The following is a 13,079-nucleotide window of genomic DNA, read 5'->3' as shown; positions in this document are numbered from 1 at the left end:
GTTTTTAATTAATTAATTATTATTATTATTAACCTAATTAGGTTTTTATTTAATTAATATATATATATTTGTATTTAGTTTTAATTTATATTTTGTAATATTAAGTTTAAATATTATTGTTAAACATATAGATTAATACTTTTATATAAATAATATAAAAATAATATTTTATATAATATTGTATTTTTATCAATTTTATTTTATATCTTTTAGAATTTGTATCTTTTGTATCATTTAGTTCGTTATATAGTTTTAAGTTTAGTATTTTGTAGTAGTTATTTTTATATTTCTAGTTTTTAGGCTTTGCCGTAAAATCCCTTAAGTGCTTTTTCTTTAGATTAAGATTTAGACGCTTTAGAATTTTGCGACGTCGTTATAGATTTTAGTGCCTTTTAAGTAATTGCTGTTTTCCGAATAGAATTGTATTTAAGTTTTAATACCTTTAGACGCAACTCTTTAGATTTAATTTTTAGACTTTTAATTTTCGACCTTTTTTTCTTTCTTATTTTTCGACATTTTTCGACGCGCTTCTTTTTCTTTCTCATTTCTACGCTCTAGTTATTAGGACATAGATTCTTTTTTTCTTTAAATTTCGATGAAAAATTATTTTAAGCGGTTAAATTGATAGACATCCAAAATTTTCTGGTTCGTAGTAATAGTTGGATTTGTTAGTGGCGAGTTGTGGGCTTCCGATTTAAAGGGTCCTGGCTACCTGCTGCATCTATTGGCTATTCGAAACGTGGGCAAAATCAGAAAAGTCTATTAGTTTAATAACTTATATAATTTTTATATTTATAACTAATAGGATATTCAGTGAATGCACCGAGCAAAACGTTAACCACCTTTCATACATTCACCACCTGTAACTCGATCTAGACATCTAGCCAATATTGTCGCCGTTGATTTTTCTTTAGAATCATCATCTTGTCGAACAAGTACTCCAATTCAAATTTCCGATAATCCACCTTTTGAACCCGATTTCACAATTGAGAACCCGGAGGATATTCAAGGACAATTCCAAGATCCTGAACCACTAATCATTCCTCCTGAACCACAAACCGTTAAATCAGAATCTTCTAGTGATTCAGATTCAACTAATTCAAAAATGGAAATAACGGAACCTCAAAGTATGGAAGACCGAATGAGAGCCATCCTCACGGGCCAAGGTCACGCCATTAATCAGCCAGATGTTAGAGCATCAGATTTTGAAATTAAAGGACAAATCCTACACATGATCACCAATCAGTGCCAATTTGGTGATACAACAAATGAAGATCCAAACGAACATCTTCGAACTTTTAATAGGATTTGTAATCTATTTAAAATCCATGAAGTTGAGGATGAAACTATTTATCTTATGTTGTTCCCCTGAACTTTAAAGGGAGAAGCCAAAGATTGGTTAGAATCGTTACCTGAAGGAGCGATTGACACATGGGATGTTTTAGTTGAGAAATTTCTTCAAAGATTCTTTCCGGTATCAAAAGCCGTGAGACTTCAAGGAGAAATTGCCACGTTCGTGCAAAAGCCAAATGAAACGTTATATGAGGCGTGGACAAGATTCGGAAGGATGTTGAGAGGATGTCCTCAACACGGTTTAGATACTTTTCAAATAGTACAAATCTTCTAAAAAGGCGTCGACATCGCCACACGAAAAGACATCGACACAGTAGCTGGTGGTTCCATTATGAAGAAAACCGTAACTGAAGCTCACAAGATCATTGATAACACAGCATCCCACTCTCATGAGTGGCATCAGGAAAAAGATATTTTTCATTCATCTAAAGCTACTAGAGCCGATTCTAGCCATAACTTTGATTATGTTTCCGCAAAAATAGATGCTTTCGAGAGACGAATGGAAAAGATGACTAAAGATATTCACGCGATACGAATCAGTTGTGAGCAATGCGGTGGACCACACTTAACGAAAGATTGTCACATTGAACAAACCATGGAACACCGAGAGAACGTTTCCTACATAAACCAAAGGCCGGGAAATAATTATCAAAATAATTATCAACCGCCAAGGCCAAACTTTAATCGAAATCAAAACATTCTTTACAATCCAAATGGAACCAACAATAGCTCGTATAACCAACAAAGTCCGAATAACCAACCAACTCAAAACAACACTTTCAATCAACAAAGACCTAGCTTGTATAAACCACCACAACAAACAGAAGAGAAAAAGTCAAATATGGAAGAAGTGGTATTTAAGTTAGTTGAATCTCAAACACAATTTATTGCAACTCAAACCCAAACGAATGAGAGGTTTGATCAGTCACTTAGAAATCAACAAGCTTCCATTTTGAATCTAGAAAAACAAGTAGGTACTCTTGTTAGATTGATGAGTGAAAGGGAACAAGGAAAGCTACCGAGTAATACTGAAGTAAATCCTCAGAATGAAAATGTTAACATGGTTTCAACGAATTCTGAAAAACCAGCACCAGAAGATGGGAAGGTTTTAGATGAGAGTAACAATGAAGAAGTTACACCACCACCACCACCTGAGTATGTAAAGCCAGTGGTGGCACCATACAGACCACCCATCCCGTTTCCAAGAAAAAGAGTTGAGTATGAGCAAGTAATAGGTACTAAAGTTTGTGATACCTTTGGAAAGAAGAAGAAGAATAAGAAAGTGCAAGAAATAAAAACCGTAGAAGTAAACCCGGTGAAGACAGTTCCACCAAAACCTCCACCCAAAGTAGGTGATCCGGGTGAATTTATTGTTCCTTATCTACTTAGTGATTGTGTCATGTATGATGCACTAGCAGATTTAGGTGCAAGTGTGAGTGTTATGCCTCTTTCATTATATAAGAGATTAGAAGTATGTGAGTTAAGTCCAACGGATATGAGTGTTTGACTCCTTGATCAAACCATTAAGCACCCAGTTGGAATTGCTGACAACCTACCCGTTCAAGTAGGTAATTTAACCTTTCTAGTAGAATTTATTGTCATTGACATAGAAGAGGACTCAAACGTTCCTCTAATTTTAGGTCGACCATTCTTAGCGTCCACCGGGGCCTTATTTGATGTAAGAAAGGGTAGAATGACACTTAGTGATAATGAAATATTAATCACCTTTGTGAGTCGAAAGTCTAAATCTCCACCAACCAAAACCGTTGAACCAGCAAAAACAATTGGTAAGAACCATGTTGTTTTACCAACTCCAAAGGTAGTGCTTAACAATAATAAAACGCCTAAGTGTGGGGAAAATGAAGTAACACCTAATGATGACCTGATAACAAAGAACCCCGTTGTTGATACGAAATTAAATGATCCCGTTATTAATAGTTCAATGAAGAAACTTATTAAACGGATTCGCGATGCTAGAATCAAGGGGAACTTTAAGTTATGTAACCGGTTAGTATCTAATTTGTCGCCTAAAAAAAGGGCAAAACTAGTTGAATTTGTGGATATTACACAGGAATCCGACCAATGGCTTAAATCAAAAGTCACAGATATGCAAGTTGATTATGGTCCAAGAGAAATTGACGATGAAGTTAATCACAATTTCAACACCACAGCTACCTAAGTGTGGGGAGATTCAAATGTTCTAAAAAGAAAATGATGTCTAGAGTTAGTTGTTTTGTTCTCGTGTAGTTCCGAGAATGGAATCCGATTGGTCTTTTCTACTAGTAGACACTAAAGAACTAGTTTTCTCCCCCATTCTGAATTTTTTTTTTTGTATGAAATTAATTTGCTTTTTAAATTTAAGTTTTGTGTGAATTTAAAAACAAAATTTACTTTATTTCATTAAGTTGAAAAAATGATTTCTAAAATTTGTCGTGAGTTAAACACTAGGTCTAGAACCGAAATTGCTTTACCCGAGGGCGGGGTGACAAATTTTGTTATCATTATCTTTAATATTATTGATCTAAAGTATGCCAAAAATATTATATGAATGTGGGGTAATATACCCAACTTCAAAAATATGTATATATGTTTGTATTTTATCATGTACACAATAGGGTAAAACAACGCACTTTCAAAGACTATCATTAAGTTCAGCAAAAGCTACTAATTTTGACGACAAGACGCAAAATATCAAATGTGAAATAACAACAATATATTTGTGAATTTGGTATTTTTAAACATTTTTCTACACTAATCTCCCTCATGAATTTAAATTTTTACTGATTTCTTGCAAATGAGGGCATTGCAAGATCTCAAGTGTGGGGAAGGGTTATAAATTCTCTCGGGTTTACACTTGGTTTAATTGCCAAATTTTGTGAAAATTTGAAAAAAATTTCAACTAAATGAACTCAAAATCATGTTTATACATATTTATGAACGATAAAACTAGGTGATAATACCGAAATTATTATTACCTTAGAGAGGACATAAATTGAGAAACAACCCAAAACGCTTGAATTCATTTAAAATGGAAAAGAGGAGAATAAAAAGGCAAAGAAAGATAAACTAAAAGCTAAGTGTGGGAAGAATTCACCAAGTTCTTTAAAACATATATCACATATTTTTGTACAAGATTATTGCAGGTACTTTTGTTTTGGACGATACTAATCAGTTTTACCCGATTTACTGTAATATATTTGAAAGAAAGATGATGAATCAATTCCATCATTAAAAGGAAGTAAAGTCTTCTAAAAAAGACACGCGCTTCTTGATTTAGGTCAGGTAGTTGTCATCCAGACCAGCTGTAGGTTGACGAAAAATCTAGAAAAGTCATCTCTAAAATCAGCAGGAAATCCACGGACCTCTGCATCAAACAGGGTCGCCATGTGGTCAGACTTATCCTAACCATGAGAGGATCTGTCTCGTAAAATGGGGAGGGCGCCGTGCAAATTAGCTTGATAAGACTAATGAATCAGACTCCCAGAAAGGATAATCTCCTTAAAGATTAAAAATCAGCTTTTAAGCCTGATATTACTCAATTCTTGAGATTGACCTAAAAGATTGAGAATTACAAACTCATGGAATTCGATGATATCTAAACTCGAGCTTGAACGAGAAAATATTTTGATCAAATTACAAACTGATTTGTTTTCTAAAAACCCATTTTCAATACGTTCATTACCATTGAACGTAAAATCCTGAGAATTCATCAGAATTCGTTAGGTCACCTGAACCAAATCAGGTGTCAACCGTAAGAACGATGGTTGCATAGCATGGTCGAAGACAGGACCTTGTGCCAGACCGAAAAATCATAGGGTGATCTTTACTATTGCTCCTACAAAGGATAGTAACTGCATTCGACACATTTTAGACCATGAACACCTGCATGTCATTAGACATCGCCTTAACAATTTCTTGTTCATCGCTTTCCTTTACAACCGGACGGTAGTTTGCCGAAAGGTAATATACGGAACAAGTAAACTGGATGTGTGCTTTCCGATACAGGGATAGCAGTGGAATACACGAACCTAAAAGTTTTTAGCCAAAATATTGATCCACAAATATATTTTGCAGCAACGATGGTGGGTGAAATAGAAAACTTATCTAGGGTAAAAGCTAGATTAAATTTTCAAAAGATCAAATGTTTTCATAAAGATCCAATTTCCTAAAGGATCTAAATTTTTATAGTCATGTAGGACTGTAAACCATAATGTTACTATCATTGTTTATACCGCCGTATCAAAATCACTGATGTATAAAGTGTGAAGAATAAAGAAGTATTTCGTATGATTTAATTTCAAGTTCTGTATTGCTTGAGGACAAGCAACGTTCAAGTGTGGGGATATTGAATAGTGCTCCAAATGAACATATATTTAGTAGCAATATCCTTCCAATATGTAAAGTTTTTAGTTGCAATTATTCTATTTTCAAGTAATATTTGTTTAAATAAATAAGTGCGAAGACAAAAGGCGAAAACGAAGATTTGAAGACGCAAATAACCAAAAAGCTCAAATGTACAAGATACAATCCAAGTGGTTCAAATTATTGATGAGAAACGTCTAAAAATTACAAGAGTACAAGCCGCAAAACGCAAAGTACAAGATATCTACGCGTACGAAAGGATGTTTGAAAATCCGGAACCGGGACATAAACCGGGCGTAAATGCGCGACGCAACGGACCTAAAATTACAAGTCAACTATGCACAAGAATATAATATAATATATAAATAATTATATAAAATTATATATATATATATATTATCTTATATAATATAACGTCGACAAGCAAATGGCCAAAAATTGGTGAGCTGGAATCCGAAACAAAACCTCCGCACTCACGGAGCCGCCAGGATCAAAATGTGCCTATAAAAGCTCGAGCTCTCTGCCGAATTCAACATCTTTTTCTTTTCTGTTTCTCTGATTCTCAATATATATATATATATATATATATATATATATATATATATATATATATATATATATATATATATATATATATATATATATATATATATATATATATATATATATATATATTTATATTATAATTATAATTATAATTTAAGATTAATAATAAATTATGGTTTAGTTGGGTTATTGTAAGAAATGTTTTACGGGTTTTAAAGTCGGAACTCTGTTCGTGTAACGCGACGCGATAAATAATCATTGTAAGCTATGTTCTTCCTTTTTAAATTAATGTCTCGTAACTAAGTTATTATTATGCTTATTTGAGCCGAAGTAATCATGATGTTGGACTAAATATTTAATATGGGGTTATTGGATTTTGTACCATAATTTGGGTTTGGACGAAAGACCGACACTTATGAACATTGGACTATGGACTATTAATCGATGGGGGGTATTGTCTAATTGAATGACAACTCGTTGGAATCTGTCGAACCTATCTTCAAATTAGTTAATCTAATAATTATTAAATGATTATGAATGTTATATTTAGTGACGTTTATATGACATCTTTTACAAATCATTTAATTAATCAATTGGATTGGGTAATTTATTATTCATTATGGCCAAGTGAATAAATTAATGTATCATGGACTAATTATAACAGGGGTGGATTACATTCAAGGGTAATTGGTGTAATTGTTAACAAAGTATTAAAACCTTGGATTACACGCAGTCGATAACCTGGTGTAATTATTAACAAAGTATTAAAACCTTGTTACAATTTAAATCCCTAATTAGTTGGAATATTTGACTTCAGGAATAAGATTAATTTGACGAGCATTTTATAATTATGACCGATGGACTATTATGGGCAAAACCCAGATAGGTATCAAATAAACCAGGACAAAGGACAATTAGCCCAGAGTAATAAATTAAAATCAAAACGTCAAACATCATGATTACGGAAGTTTAAATAAGCATAATTATTATATTGTTATTTATTTTACGCACTCTAGTTATCGTCATTTATATTTACGCTTAAAATATAAAATCGACAAACCGGTCATTATACGGTAAACCTCCTTTTATATTATTACTATATATAATATATTTTGTACAAATATAGTTGTTTAAAATATCGTGTGCAATAAGTCGTCTCCCCGTGGAACGAACCGGAGTTACTAAAAACTATACTACTCTACGATTAGGTACACTGCCTATAGTGTTGTAGCAAGGTTTAGGTATATCCCATCTGTAAATAAATAATTAAAACTTGTGTAATTTGTATTATATTTCGTATTAAAAATATATAGTACTTCGTACGCCACCTCGCACACATCAGGGTTTCACTGTTATCATGTGACCCTAAGATGTTTTCGAGCATAACCAAACCCAGAAGGGTTTTTCGAGAAAGTGGTCTGGGACAAAAATTCAAGAATATCGAATGAATTTAAGCAGATTTAACAAGATTTGAAGGCTAAATTACAATGAATCAAGTAGATTTAAGGCCTTTAAGTATCCTTTGTAGTGACCCGAACTTTTCCGAACCTTTCTATGATTATATGTTTAATGAAAACTATATTTACATGATTAAATGTTTCCAACATGTTAAGCAATCAAACTTGTTAAGACTTGGTTAACTGAAACGGAAATTTTGTAAACGTCTGATTACCCAGTTTGACCAATGATTCACGAATGCTATAAGTTGTATATGACATGTTGATACATAAATGAATAAATATATATGTTTATCATGATATAATGATCATCAAGTATCTCATTAAAAATAGTAACAATAAGTTATATACTTAAAAAGGAGACTATTGACGTATGAAACTCGAAACGATACATATAACGATTATCGTTATAACCACGTCTTACTAAATATATATGAATCATATTAATACATGTTATATTATATATAACATGATAATATGATAATTAAATATATCATTAAGTGTATTAACAATGAACTACATAAGTAAAAACAAGACTACTAACTTAAGGATTTCGAAACGAGACATTTATGTAACGATTATCGTTGTAACAACATTTAAATGTATATATCATATTAAGATATATTAATATATCATAATATCATGATAATTTAAAATCTCATTTGATATTATAAACTTTGGGTTAACAACATTTAACAAGATCGTTAACCTAAAGGTCTCAAAACAACACTTACATGTAACGACTAACGATGACTTAACGACTCAGTTAAAATGTATATACATGTAGTGTTTTAATATGTATTCATACACTTTTGAAAGACTTCAATACACTTATCAAAATACTTCTACTTAACAAAAATGCTTACAATTACATCTTCGTTCAGTTTCATCAACAATTCTACTCGTATGCACCCGTATTCGTACTCGTACAATACACAGCTTTTAGATATATGTACTATTGGTATATACACTCCAATGATCAGCTCTTAGTAGCCCATGTGAGTCAACTAACACATATGGGAACCATCATTTGGCAACTAGCATGAAATATCTCATAAAATTACAAAAATATGAGTAATCATTCATGACTTATTTACATGAAAACAAAATTACATATCCTTTATATCTAATCCATACACCAATGACCAAAAACACCTACAAACACTTTCATTCTTCAATTTTCTTCATCTAATTGATCTATCTCAAGTTCTAACTTCAAGTTCTAAGTGTTCTTCATAAATTCTACAAGTTCTAGTTACATAAAATCAAGAATACTTTCAAGTTTGCTAGCTCACTTCCAATCTTGTAAGGTGATCATCCAACCTCAAGAAATCTTTATTTCTTACAGTAGGTTATCATTCTAATACAAGTTAATAATCATATTCAAACTTTGGTTCAATTTCTATAACTATAATAATCTTATTTCAAGTGATGATCTTACTTGAACTTGTTTTCGTGTCATGATTCTGCTTCCAGAACTTCGAGCCATCCAAGGATCCGTTGAAGCTAGATCCATTTTTTTCTTTTCCAGTAGGTTTATCCAAGGAACTTAAGTTAGTAATGATGTTCATAACATCATTCGATTCATACATAAAAAGCTATCATATTCGAAGTGGTAAACTAGTAATCACTAGAACATAGTTTAGTTAATTCTAAACTTGTTGGCAAATAAAGTTAATCCTTCTAACTACACTTTTAAAATCAAATATACACATGATCTATATCTATATGATATGCTAACTTAATGATTTAAAACCCGGAAACACGATAAACACCATAAAACCGGATTTACGTCGTCGTAGTTACAACCGGGGGCTGTTTTGGTTTGGATAATTAAAGACTATGAAAAACTTTGATTTAAAAGCTATACTTCTGGGAAAATGATTTTTCTTATGAACATGAAACCATATCCAAAAATCATGGTTAAACTCAAAGTGAAAGTATGTTTTTCAAAACAGTCATCAAGATGTCGTTCTTTCGACGGAAATGACTACCTCTTTCAAAAATGACTTGAAACTTGTATTTATGACTATAAACCTATACATTTTCTGTTTAGTTTCATAAATTCAAGTTCAATACGAAACCTTGGCCTCTTAAATCACTCAAAACGGATTAGAAACGAAGAAATGGCGAGCAAAACAAAATTGGTAAAAACTACTCATTTTAGCTACGTGAAAATTGGTAACAAATCTATTCCAACCATAACTTAATCAACTTGTATTGTATATTATGTAATCTTGAGATACCATAGACACGTATACAATGTTTCAACCTATCATGTCGACACATCTATATATATTTCGGAACAACCATAGACACTCTATATGTGAATGTTGGAGTTAGCTTTACAGGGTTGAGGTTGATTCCAAAATATATATAGTTTGAGTTGTGATCAATACTGAGATATGTATACACTGGGTCGTGGATTGATTCAAGATAATACATATCGATTTATTTCTGTACATCTAACTGTGGACAACTAGTTGTAGGTTACTAACGAGGACAGCTGACTTAATAAACTTAAAACATCAAAATGTATTAAAAGTGTTGTAAATATATTTTGAACATACTTTGATATATATGTACATATTTGTTATAGGTTCGTGAATCAAGCAGTGGCCAAGTCTTACTTCCCGACGAAGTAAAAAAAATTCGTGAAAGTGAGTTATAGTCCCACTTTTAAAATCTAATATTTTTGGGATGAGAATACATGCAGGTTTTATAAATGATTTACAAAATAGACACAAGTACGTGAAACTACATTCTATGGTTGAATTATTGAAATCGAATATGCCCCTTTTTATTAAGTCTGGTAATCTAAGAATTAGGGAACATACACCCTAATTGACGCGAATCCTAAAGATAGATCTATTGGGCCTAACAAACCCCATCCAAAGTACCGGATGCTTTAGTACTTCGAAATTTATATCATATCCGAAGGGTGTCCCGAAATGATGGGGAAATTCTTATATATGCATCTTGTTAATGTCGGTTATCAGGTGTTCACCATATGAATGATTTTTATCTCTATGTATGGGATGTATATTGAAATATGAAATCTTGTGGTCTATTGTTATGATTTGATATATATAGGTTAAACCTATAACTCACCAACATTTTTGTTGACGTTTAAAGCATGTTTATTCTCAGGTGAATATTAAGAGCTTCCGCTGTTACATACTAAAATAAGGACAAGATTTGGAGTCCATGTTTGTTTGATATTATGTAAAAACTGTATTCAAGAAACATATGTCGATGTAATATATTTGTATTGTAAACCATTATGTAATGGTCGCTTGTAAACATGATATTTTAGATTATCATTATTTGATAATCTACGTAAAGTTTTTTAAAGCTTTATTGATGAAATAAAGGTTATGGTTTGTTTTAAAATGAATGGAGTCTTTGAAAAACGTCTCATATAGAGGTCAAAACCTCGCAACGAAATCAATTAATATGGAACGTTTATAATCAATATGAACGGGACATTTCAGTTGGTATCCGAGCGTTGGTCTTAGAGAACCAGAATTTTGCATTATTGTGTCTTATCGAGTTTGTTAGGATGCATTAGTGAGTCTGGACTTCGACCGTGTTTACTTGAAAAATGATTGCTTAACAAATTTTGTTGGAAACTATATATTTTTAACATGTGAATATTATGTGATATATTAATCTCTTAACGTGTTTGATATTATGTGATGGATGTCTACCTCTAGAACAAGTCCCATTGACTCACCTAATAATAATGAAGAGTCAAATGTAAATTGGAATGATTCGTGGACTGATTCGTGGACTGATTCACAAGTTTCCCGAAGAGGAACCGGAAGAAGAGTCGGAACCAGAAGAAGAATCGGAACCGGAAGAAGAATCGGAACCAGAAGAAGAAATAGAACCAGTGGGGAAAATAATAAAACGGTTAAGTAGAAGAAAATCCTCAACCAACCGACCAAAGTTAATTATGGTCAATGGTGTTTCCGCCAAGGAAGCAAAGTATTGGGAGGATTACCAATTCTCCGATGAATCGGATCCCGACAAGGATTCTGATGATGTTATAGAAATAACCCCAACACAATTTAATAAGGCAAAAGAGAACAATAAGAGAAAGGGCATAAAAATAGAGAAATTTGTTTCCAAACCCGATGAACTTTATATGTATCGTCAACACCCGTATTTCTTAAGTTGTGACAATAACCCGGGAACCTCTAAACCACCAGGTTTTTCTAAACCAATGTGGAAAATGACAGTTCGTATTAGGGGAACATCATATATCCCTAGAAACTTGGCAAAACGAACCAAAACTGAAGAAGAAGAAACGAGCGAGTCGGAATAAGATAGTTATATTCATGTGGTGTAATATATGTAATATAGTGTGCTTATGCTTTATGATATATGTAAAAATTGCTTGTATTGATAAGTATTTTTTTTATGAATCTAACTCTTGTCTATTTTACAGTATAAAAACACAAAATGGATAGACAACCCAATATTTTAAGAGACCAACTCGGAGACATGATTGATGAAATCTTGTCTAGTGTCAGTCAGAATTCCTCGGCACAACTATTTAAGGCGAGATCAGTTTGTAAGACATTCGAAGAACGTTTCAAGAATGCCTTGGTTTATAAAAGGCTTTCGTTCGAAAGATGGGGGATATCACATTGGGAAATCCATAAGTTACGATGTGTTTAATTTGACGCATATATTGCGGGGAACCCAAATGTTATTTTACGCAACGGGTTATGAAATTATTTTGACTCAATATATCCGAATATAGGACTTCGTGATTTAGAAAAAGCGGCTAACATGCAACATAAAGAAGCATGTTATGCTTACGGGTTAGTAATGTTCGCTTCTCACCAAAGTGAGAACAAGAACATCGGGCTACAACTATTAAACAAAACGTTCCCACAAGTGACGGAGTCGGTAATTGGGGTAAAAAATGAGGTTTTTAGGTTATTACGAGACTGTTGGTCATTACGTAACCTTCATCCTTTTGACGACGTTACAACACATTGTCTTACTATCAGTCACAACGGTTATGTTCCACAAAACCAAGGATGGGAAGTGGTATTAGTAAAACCAGAATGCATGACTTGTTTCTGGACGTATGAATTACGTGTCTTTATTGCCTTTGCTGAACGCCTTATTTATTAACTAGAATTATCTTCGCAACTACTTTGTATCAAAGTTTTATGTGCTATATTTCATGCTATATGTAAAAAAAAAAAGCGGTATTGTAAGTTTGCAAGTTATTGTATAAAGGTTTGAATATGATATTTTTTTTTGTGATTAGTTTTTCATATAGAATTGTAGTAGTTGAAATGGTATGTTAGCTACTAAGTATGAACTTAACGGGTAGGTACT

The 13,079-nt window shown here is 32.5% G+C and overlaps 1 non-coding gene across 1 annotated transcript; it reads right to left on the bottom strand.

The window, feature by feature from the left end:
- Positions 1-1,489: 1,489 nt before the first annotated feature.
- Positions 1,490-1,596, bottom strand: LOC139887121 (small nucleolar RNA R71). Its single transcript, XR_011772965.1, has one exon. It is a non-coding gene; the product is annotated as a small nucleolar RNA R71 (small nucleolar RNA).
- Between the last annotated feature and the right edge of the window lie 11,483 nt (positions 1,597-13,079).

Source organism: Rutidosis leptorrhynchoides, chromosome 1 (assembly GCF_046630445.1).
Source record: "Rutidosis leptorrhynchoides isolate AG116_Rl617_1_P2 chromosome 1, CSIRO_AGI_Rlap_v1, whole genome shotgun sequence".
Taxonomy (NCBI): domain Eukaryota; kingdom Viridiplantae; phylum Streptophyta; class Magnoliopsida; order Asterales; family Asteraceae; genus Rutidosis; species Rutidosis leptorrhynchoides.
This window is presented reverse-complemented; position numbering and strand designations above follow the sequence as displayed.